This window comes from Schistocerca nitens, chromosome 10, assembly GCF_023898315.1.
Source record: "Schistocerca nitens isolate TAMUIC-IGC-003100 chromosome 10, iqSchNite1.1, whole genome shotgun sequence".
NCBI lineage: Eukaryota > Metazoa > Arthropoda > Insecta > Orthoptera > Acrididae > Schistocerca > Schistocerca nitens.
Window position 1 is genome coordinate 8,735,756 of NC_064623.1, and position 7,938 is coordinate 8,743,693.

At 45.1% G+C, this 7,938-nt stretch overlaps 1 non-coding gene across 1 annotated transcript; it reads left to right on the top strand.

Annotated features, from left to right (window-relative positions):
- Nucleotides 1-7,611: 7,611 nt before the first annotated feature.
- Nucleotides 7,612-7,684, top strand: Trnav-cac (transfer RNA valine (anticodon CAC)). Its single transcript has one exon. It is a non-coding gene; the product is annotated as a tRNA-Val (tRNA).
- The last annotated feature ends 254 nt before the right edge of the window (nucleotides 7,685-7,938 follow it).

Genomic DNA, 7,938 nt, shown 5'->3' on the forward strand with positions numbered 1-7,938 from the left:
TTGCGACTTAGCGGATGATGATCTCCTGTTTTTACTGTATGCGGTACATATGTTCTGTACCGTGCCTCTCGAAACACCGAACACTGCGGTCCCTTTCGCTGCGGAAGCACCCACCATAGGAGCAGCAACTGTGTTCCCATCTTCGAATTCACGTATTTCCGACATGGTGCACTCGCAAGTATACAGAACACCGTCCTCGCCAGACTGACATTTGCAACAAGTTGAGGACGGTGGAAGAAATGTTGCTTCTGGTCAAATACAAGAGGAAAACCTGCAGGCTTGGCTAGCGTTCGCATTTGTGTTGAAGAATGTATGTCTCGCGAGGTTTCGACGTTTTTGTGCAATCCCTGTATATTCAACAGTGAAAAACGAGCACAAGTTTATTACGGGGGTTAGCAATGAGGATGTTATTGTCCTGCCAGAACCGTATTCATCGCATTGAAGTTAGCACATAACTGCAGGCAAAGGGTGCACTGAAATCAAATGCAGCACACACACACACACACACACACACACACACACACACACACACACACACACACACACACACACACACACCTTATACAGGAACCCTAGGAGCTGTTGTAACCCCAAGGATCACTGTATGAAGGGCTAACAGAGGTGGAAATGGAGTATACCACAAGGAAGAGCAGCGCTGGGGCGGACTGACCTCGTGGGTAACAGCTGACGCTTCGGCCCGGCACGGTTGGCGGCCTGACAACGACTACGTAACTGCCCAGAGACGGGGCTCCTGCAGCAGGAGACTGAGAACTCAGACCTGAGGAAATCAGAACTCGACAACAGGATGCTGGCGGCTCTGTAGCTTTGCTGTTCTAATTTCTCTGTTGAGCAGGTCTCCCACCGCCTGGCTGCGGCTGCTAACTCAAGTGGGCTGACCTCAAAAGACTCTGCCTAAGGACAAAAAGTGGGTCCCCTATTACCACCCTTAGCCTTTCGAGACAGCTTTCCTACCCTCAATTACTACATTACAGTTCATCCGATTTCATGCACTAGTGATATCGCACTTCATGTGAAGAAAGTAGAATAAGGTGGACCGTTCCGTGACGCAGTTTACAATTATTATGCTTAATTGGACGAGTAAACACTAGTATTTCAAGGATAAGCCATTGTTAATTAATGTGTTCGTTTTATATCAACGATTCACTTCTGCAATTGGTAATACTCTATTCTTATGCATTCTAAGAGAAAAGAAAAGCCGGCTGGAGTGGCCGAGCGGTTCTAGGCGCTACAGTCTGGAACCGCGCGACCGCTACGGTCGCAGGTTCGAATCCTGCCTCGGGCATGGATGTGTGTGATGTCCTTACGTTAGTTAGGTTTAAGTAGTTCTAAGTTCTAGGGAACTGATGACCACAGATCTTAAGTCCCATAGTGCTCAGAGCCATTTGAACAAAAGAAAAGAACGTCGCACCACGAAGGAAATATCCGAATGGCTCGTAAATCTGTAGGTGTGGTGTACATATACAGACAAAAGAATGGTTACAATTTCAGAAAAGTTTGATGATTTATCGAGGAGCAAGAGCTTCACAGGCTGAGGAAGTCATCAACGCGTTGGTCCACGTCTGGCCCTTATGCAATCAGTTCTTCGGCTTGGCGTTGATTGACAGAATGGTTGGGTGTCCTGTGTGATATCGTGTCACATTCTGTCCAATTGGCCGTTAGACCGTAAAAATTCATCGCTTTTGGTGGACCCACGCAAAAGGCTCCAAACGTGCTCAATTGGGAAGAGATCCGGCGATCTCGCTGGCCACTGTACGGTTTGCCAAACACGAAGACGCGCAGGAGGAAAAAAAAAAAAAAAAAAAACAAACAACCACTGTCGCCGCGTGCGGACGGGCGTTATCTTGCTGAAATGTAAGCACAGATGCCTTGCCGTGAGGACAACAAACCTGGGCGTAGAATACCGACTGCCGCTGTACTACAAGGGCGTCGCTGTTGACAACCAAAGGGACACCGCTGTGAAGTGAGATGGAACCCCACAGCTATCACCACTGGTTGTCAGGTTGCATGGCGGGCGATTGTCAGGTTTGAATGCCACAGCTGCCCAGGGCGTCTCCAGACACGTTTTCGGCCCGGAATCACAGTGATCTGAGTAGGTCTGTCATCAGTGAAGAACCCTGCTTCCAACTGAGTCCCGGTGACCAACGAAACGTGTTTGGTGACGTTCCGCACAGCGGTGGTGGGATACCAACCCGGCTGTCCCCCACGTACTCTCCTACAAGCAGAAGTGATGGCCTGCCGTGCCATTTGTCTTCATAGTAGGACTCCTTCCGTTGTCATCCACGGGGAACTTACAGCGCAGCGATATGTCGACCATATTCTGCGCCCCATTTTGTTGTCCTTCACGGCAAGCTACCCTGGGCTCACATTTCAGCAAGATAATGCCCAGCCGCACGTGGCGAGAGTTTCCACTGCTCGTCTTCGTTCTCGGCAAACCTCACCTTGGCCAGTATGATCGCCGGATCCTCTCCCCAAATGAGAACGTGTGGAGCATTATGGCCAGGGATTTTGACCATTTGACGCCCCAATTGGACAGAATTCTGTACCATATCCATCAGGAGGATATTCAACAAGTCTATTGATCAAGGCCAATCCGAATACCTGCTTGCATAAGTGACAGAGGTGGGCCAACGGGTTAGTGACTTCATAAATTTGTGAAGCTCTCTTTCTTGAATTAATCATCCAGTTTCTCTGAAACTGTAATTATTTGTTCTCGGAACTTATACACCACATCTGCCTGTTTTCGCCCCATTCGATAATTTGAACGTCATAGAATATATTTAAGCGATGGCTTTTTAAAGGGAGGACGGCAGCTATAGTCCGTAGCAGCCGTTCTGGAAAATATGTCCCTTAATTGGTCATTAGCAAGAATAAGTGTTTAAAACATTCATACCAACTGTTCCTAACGATTTTCCGGTGTTCGAAGCGTCTGATGTTCGAATTAAAACTGAAGCTCGCAAAGGAACAGAAACTCTACCGGCCTGATTTGTGTACCTCATAAGTCCCGCAGAGCTGCTCATATGGCTCCCTTCCTGATGATTGTTGTGTGTTTTAAACAGTTTTTAATTATTTCAACACGACGCTATTAACTTTTCCTTAAAATTTATTGATACTAAACTCGCGATGATCAGCTTGTGTCCAGCGAATTATATAGGTTTAGCGTGAGGCATCGGTAAGCTACATAGACTGTGAGTAGCCTAACAGAGGCCGACGAATGATACATGGATTTACGCAGATAACTAAGCAATTGGCGAGTGTACTAGATCATTTCTAGATGCAGACATAGTTTAGTAGTCGTATTAGCTCACACAACATATTGACTCTTTTAATGCAAGCTGCCGACTGATTGACACAGAAGCCTGCGTATCTAGTGACGAGCAACAAATGATTCGCGGCTTTGTATACGACGCCTGTTTAAAGACATGCGTAGGACGGAAACTGCAAACTGCAAAAATATAACATGACAGACAGTAACATAAAAGACAGAAAAAATAAAGAAATGTAGCAACACATTAGAGTGTGACGGCAATTTGTTTAAGTATGTGCTGTATGCTCTTAAATTGGTAAAATTCATTTGTACTATTTTATTAGACGTAATGTTTGGCCTGCAGTTGCATTTGCGAAAGCTGCCAAGAATGTTCTGTAAGCTCTAATTTCCTTATTTAAATATTTGACCAATTAATGCACTGTCCTAGGAAAATTATACCTTTGTTTGGATACAAAAAATTGAAGCTATGAAACTATACGTTGGAAATTTGACACGATTACATTTTGAAATTAAATCCTTTTGGAATACGATAATTTTGAACAGGAATACCTTTTGAAATGCTAAGTTTTCGGAAGAAGTAGAATGTTTGTTCGAATGAGGGGAATGAGTGCTTTCCAGTAATGTATGTTATTTGTAAAATGAGCAGATATTAGCGGGGTCAAATTTTGAAGTGCTCGTGTTTTTAGTGAATAGTAAATGTAGAATATTTCATTAAAGAAAACGTTTATACATACAGCAGTTACCAACAGCCTCTAAATTATATAGTTCCTAATAAAGTTTAGCAAACTATACCATAAACAAGAATCTACCAATTTCGTGTAATCAAATTGTGTTCCACGTACGGAACAGAAAACAACAACGAAGAGCTGTGAATTTATAGTAAGCGGATCTCTACTCTACTTGACCAAAAGTTTCCGGACTGTCATGTAATGCGGAATTAACCACTAGATATCACGACCGGCCTGCTAGTGTAAAAGGAGATGGGGAGTGGAATGAGACTTTCACTCTGCAGCTGAGTGTGCGCTGAAATGGAAACATCCCCCAGGCTGTGGCTAAGCCATGTCTCGGAAGTATCCTTTCTTTCAGGACTGCTAGTTCTGCGGGGTTCGCAGGAGACCTTCTGTGAAGTTTGGAAAGTATGAGACGAGGTACTGGCGGAAGTAAAGCTGTGAGGACGGGGCGTGAGTCGTGCTTGGGTAGCTCAGATGGTGAAGCGCTTGCCCGCGAAAGGCAAAGGTCCCGAGCTCGAGTCTCGGTCCGGCACGGTTTTAATCTGCCAGGAAGTTTCGAGACGGGGAGTGTTGCTTCGCCAGCAGAGGAGCAGTAACAGTAGAAAGGGTCGGTGAGTGGAGCTCAGCGACTGGCGATGTGGACGAGTGAGAGGGTGTCACGCGGAGCAACACATCCACCACAGGCGTTACAGACTTGTCGAAAGATCAGGTCGACTGTTGTTGATGTGAGTGTGAAGCGAAAGCGCGTGGGAGTAAACACAGCTGAAGTGACACCAGGCAGACCTCAGCCTCTTGTAGCCTAGCCACTGTCGAGTACTGCGGAGGGTGGCCGCAGAAAATCGTGAGAAATCCGCGGAGAGACACCACCACCAGAGTGCTACGAGCAGTCCAGGTAGCACAGTGACTATCGTGCGTAGGGAGTTAAAAGGAATGTGGTCCAACGGTCGAGTAACTCCTCAAGAGCCACGCACTTCTTGCAGTCAGTCGTGAGTCAGGCTTGTGGGGTGTAAAGAGCGACATTACTGGACACTGGATGACTCGAAACGTTTGATTTGGAGTGATTGACCACGCTATGTCCTGCAACGCAGCTGCCATGATAACTAACTTAGAAGTGGATATCCTCGAAGTAGTACAGCAACTTAAATTACTTAACAAAAGCAAGTCTTCTTTTCCAGACTGTATACCACTTAGGTTCCTTTCAGAGTATGCTGATGCAGCAGCTCCATCTTTAACAAACATCTATAGCCGCTTGCTCAGCGAAATATCCGTACCCAAAGACCGCAAAGTTGTTCAGCTTACACCAGTATTCAAGAAAGGTGGTACGAGTAACCCACTAAATTACGGGCCCATATCATTTACGTCGATTTGGAACATATATTGAGTTCGAACATTATGAATTACCTCGAAGAAAACGGTCTATTGACACACGGGCAACACTGGTTTAGAAAACATCGTTCCTGTGAAACACAACTAGCTCGTTACACACACGAAGTGTTGACCGCCGTTGACAAGACATTTCAAATTGATTTTGTATTTCTAGATTTCCAGAAGGCTTTTGACACTGTACCACACAACCGGCTTGAGGTGAAACCGTGTGCTTATTGAATATGGCCTATGTTATAACACTGGATTCGTGATTTCCTGTTAGGAAGTTCACAGTTCGTAGTAACTGACGGAAAGTCATCGAGTTAAATAAAAGTGATTTCTGGCTTTCCCCAAGGTACTGTTACAGGCCCTCTGCTGTTCCTTGTCTATACAAACGATTTAAGAGACAATCAGAGCAGCCGTCTTAGGTTGTTTGCAGATGACGCTGTCGTTTATCGTCTATTAAAGTCATCAGAAGGTCGAAACAAATTGCAAAGCGATTGGTATGGTGCAAAAATTGGCACTTGACCCTTAATAACGAAAAGTGTGAGGTCATCTATTTGACAGCTAAAAAGAATCTGTTAAACTTCGGTTAGACGATAAATCAGTCAAGTCTAAAGGCTGTAAATTCTACTAAATACCTATAAATTATAACTTAAATTGATAAAACACACAGAAAATTTTGTGGGGAAGGCTAACCAAAGACTGCGTTTTATTGGCAGAACACTTATAAAATGTAACAGATCTACTAAAGAAACGGCCTACATTGCGTTTGTCCGTCCTCTTTTTGAGTACTGCTGGGCGGTCTGCGATCTTTACCACATGGAATTAACGGAGTACATCGAGAAAGTTAAAACAAGAGCAACACGTTTTGTATTATCGCGGAATAGGGGAGAGACTGTCATGGACATGAGACAGGATTTGGGGTGAAATCATTAAAACAAAGGTGTTTTTCGTTGCAACGGTATCTTCTCATGAAGTTTCAATCACAAACTTTCTCCTCCGAATGCGAAAATATTTTGTTGGCGCTGACCTACATAGGGAGAAACGATCATCATAATAAAATGAGGGAAATCAGAGCTCCTACGGAAAGATATAGGTGTTCGTTTTTTTCGCGCGCTATTCGAGAATTGAATAACGGACAATAAGTGTTAAGGTGGTTTGATGAACCCCCTGCCAACCAAAGTGTGATTTGCAGAGTATGGTTTGTGTCTGACCTTGCATGCCATCATGTGTAGTGCCAACGGTCAAGTACCAACAAGATGGTGTTACGTTATTGGGGCGTTATTCGTGGTCAGGGCCTGATTCCCTAACTGCGCTTAAGAAAACACTAAATGAGGACGAATATGAACACGTTTCACAAATTTGCGTTCTGCGTGTAATAGAGGAACGCTTCGTCGACGATGATTGTATCAGCTTGATAACGAATGGACCCCGTGATAAAGAAGCGTCTCTGAGGCAGTGGTATGTAAACGATAACATTCGTGAAACTGGCCTGCCCAGAGTACTAACCTGAACCAATGGAAGACCTTTGGAATGAGTTAGAAAGTCAACTTCGCTCGAGACCCCAACGTCCACGACGACAACTTACTTTCGTTTCGTCTGTTCAGGAAGGATGGGCTCCACAGACATTCCGACACCTCATTGAAAGTGTCTCCATCGGAGTTCAGGCGCTCATCAACATAAAGAATGGACACGATTCATATCAAAGAATGTCAAATCAAACACCTTTCAGCTGTCGAAATTTCCAAATTTTTATGTTATTGGGCTACCGGTTTTGGCGATATATTCACGCCACTCTCAGGCCCCTGGCCGCGGTGTAGGAAGATTCTGAGCTCGTTTCTGGTCGAATCTTCCTACACGTCGGTCAGGTGGCCTGAAGATGGAGTGATATATCGCCGAAACTGGTAACTCAATAAAATAACAATTAGGAAATTTAGACGGCTGAGAAGTGTTTGATTTCACGAGGTCCGGCAACCATCTCTGAAAAGATGGAAATACAGACACTTCATATCAGTGTCCACACACACACACACACACACACACACACACACACACAAACACACAGAGAGAGCGCGCGAGAGCGTACGCTCGTAGCTATGATTCGCTTGGCGACGTTTCGTGCTGTCCCCACCACACTCGTCTGAATCTGGTTCAGCCGGTTGTGGAGGGGGGGAGAGCGCTGAATTCCAGTCAAGTCTGTCTTGTCCTGAGAAGCTGCTTCCGTCAGTTTCCGTAGTGTAGTGGTTATCACGTGCGCCTCACACGCGCAAGGTCCCCGGTTCGATCCCGGGCGGAAACATTATTTTAAAATCGTGCGAGTAATTCAGTGTTTTTTGAGCGAGCTCAGTATGTGTAGTTTTATACTGAAACTGCGAACAGTGGCGTACAGATAAGGCGAATAAGTTTTTCATCTCTCCAGGAATGAAGTTTCGGCAGGATTGCAAAGTGACCATAACAGGAATAAAGTAGGCAGGTGTTAACAACAAACGTATTTACAATCATCCGCAATGAAAGTATAGATGTATCCAGATGGCAATGTAGGTAATAACATGA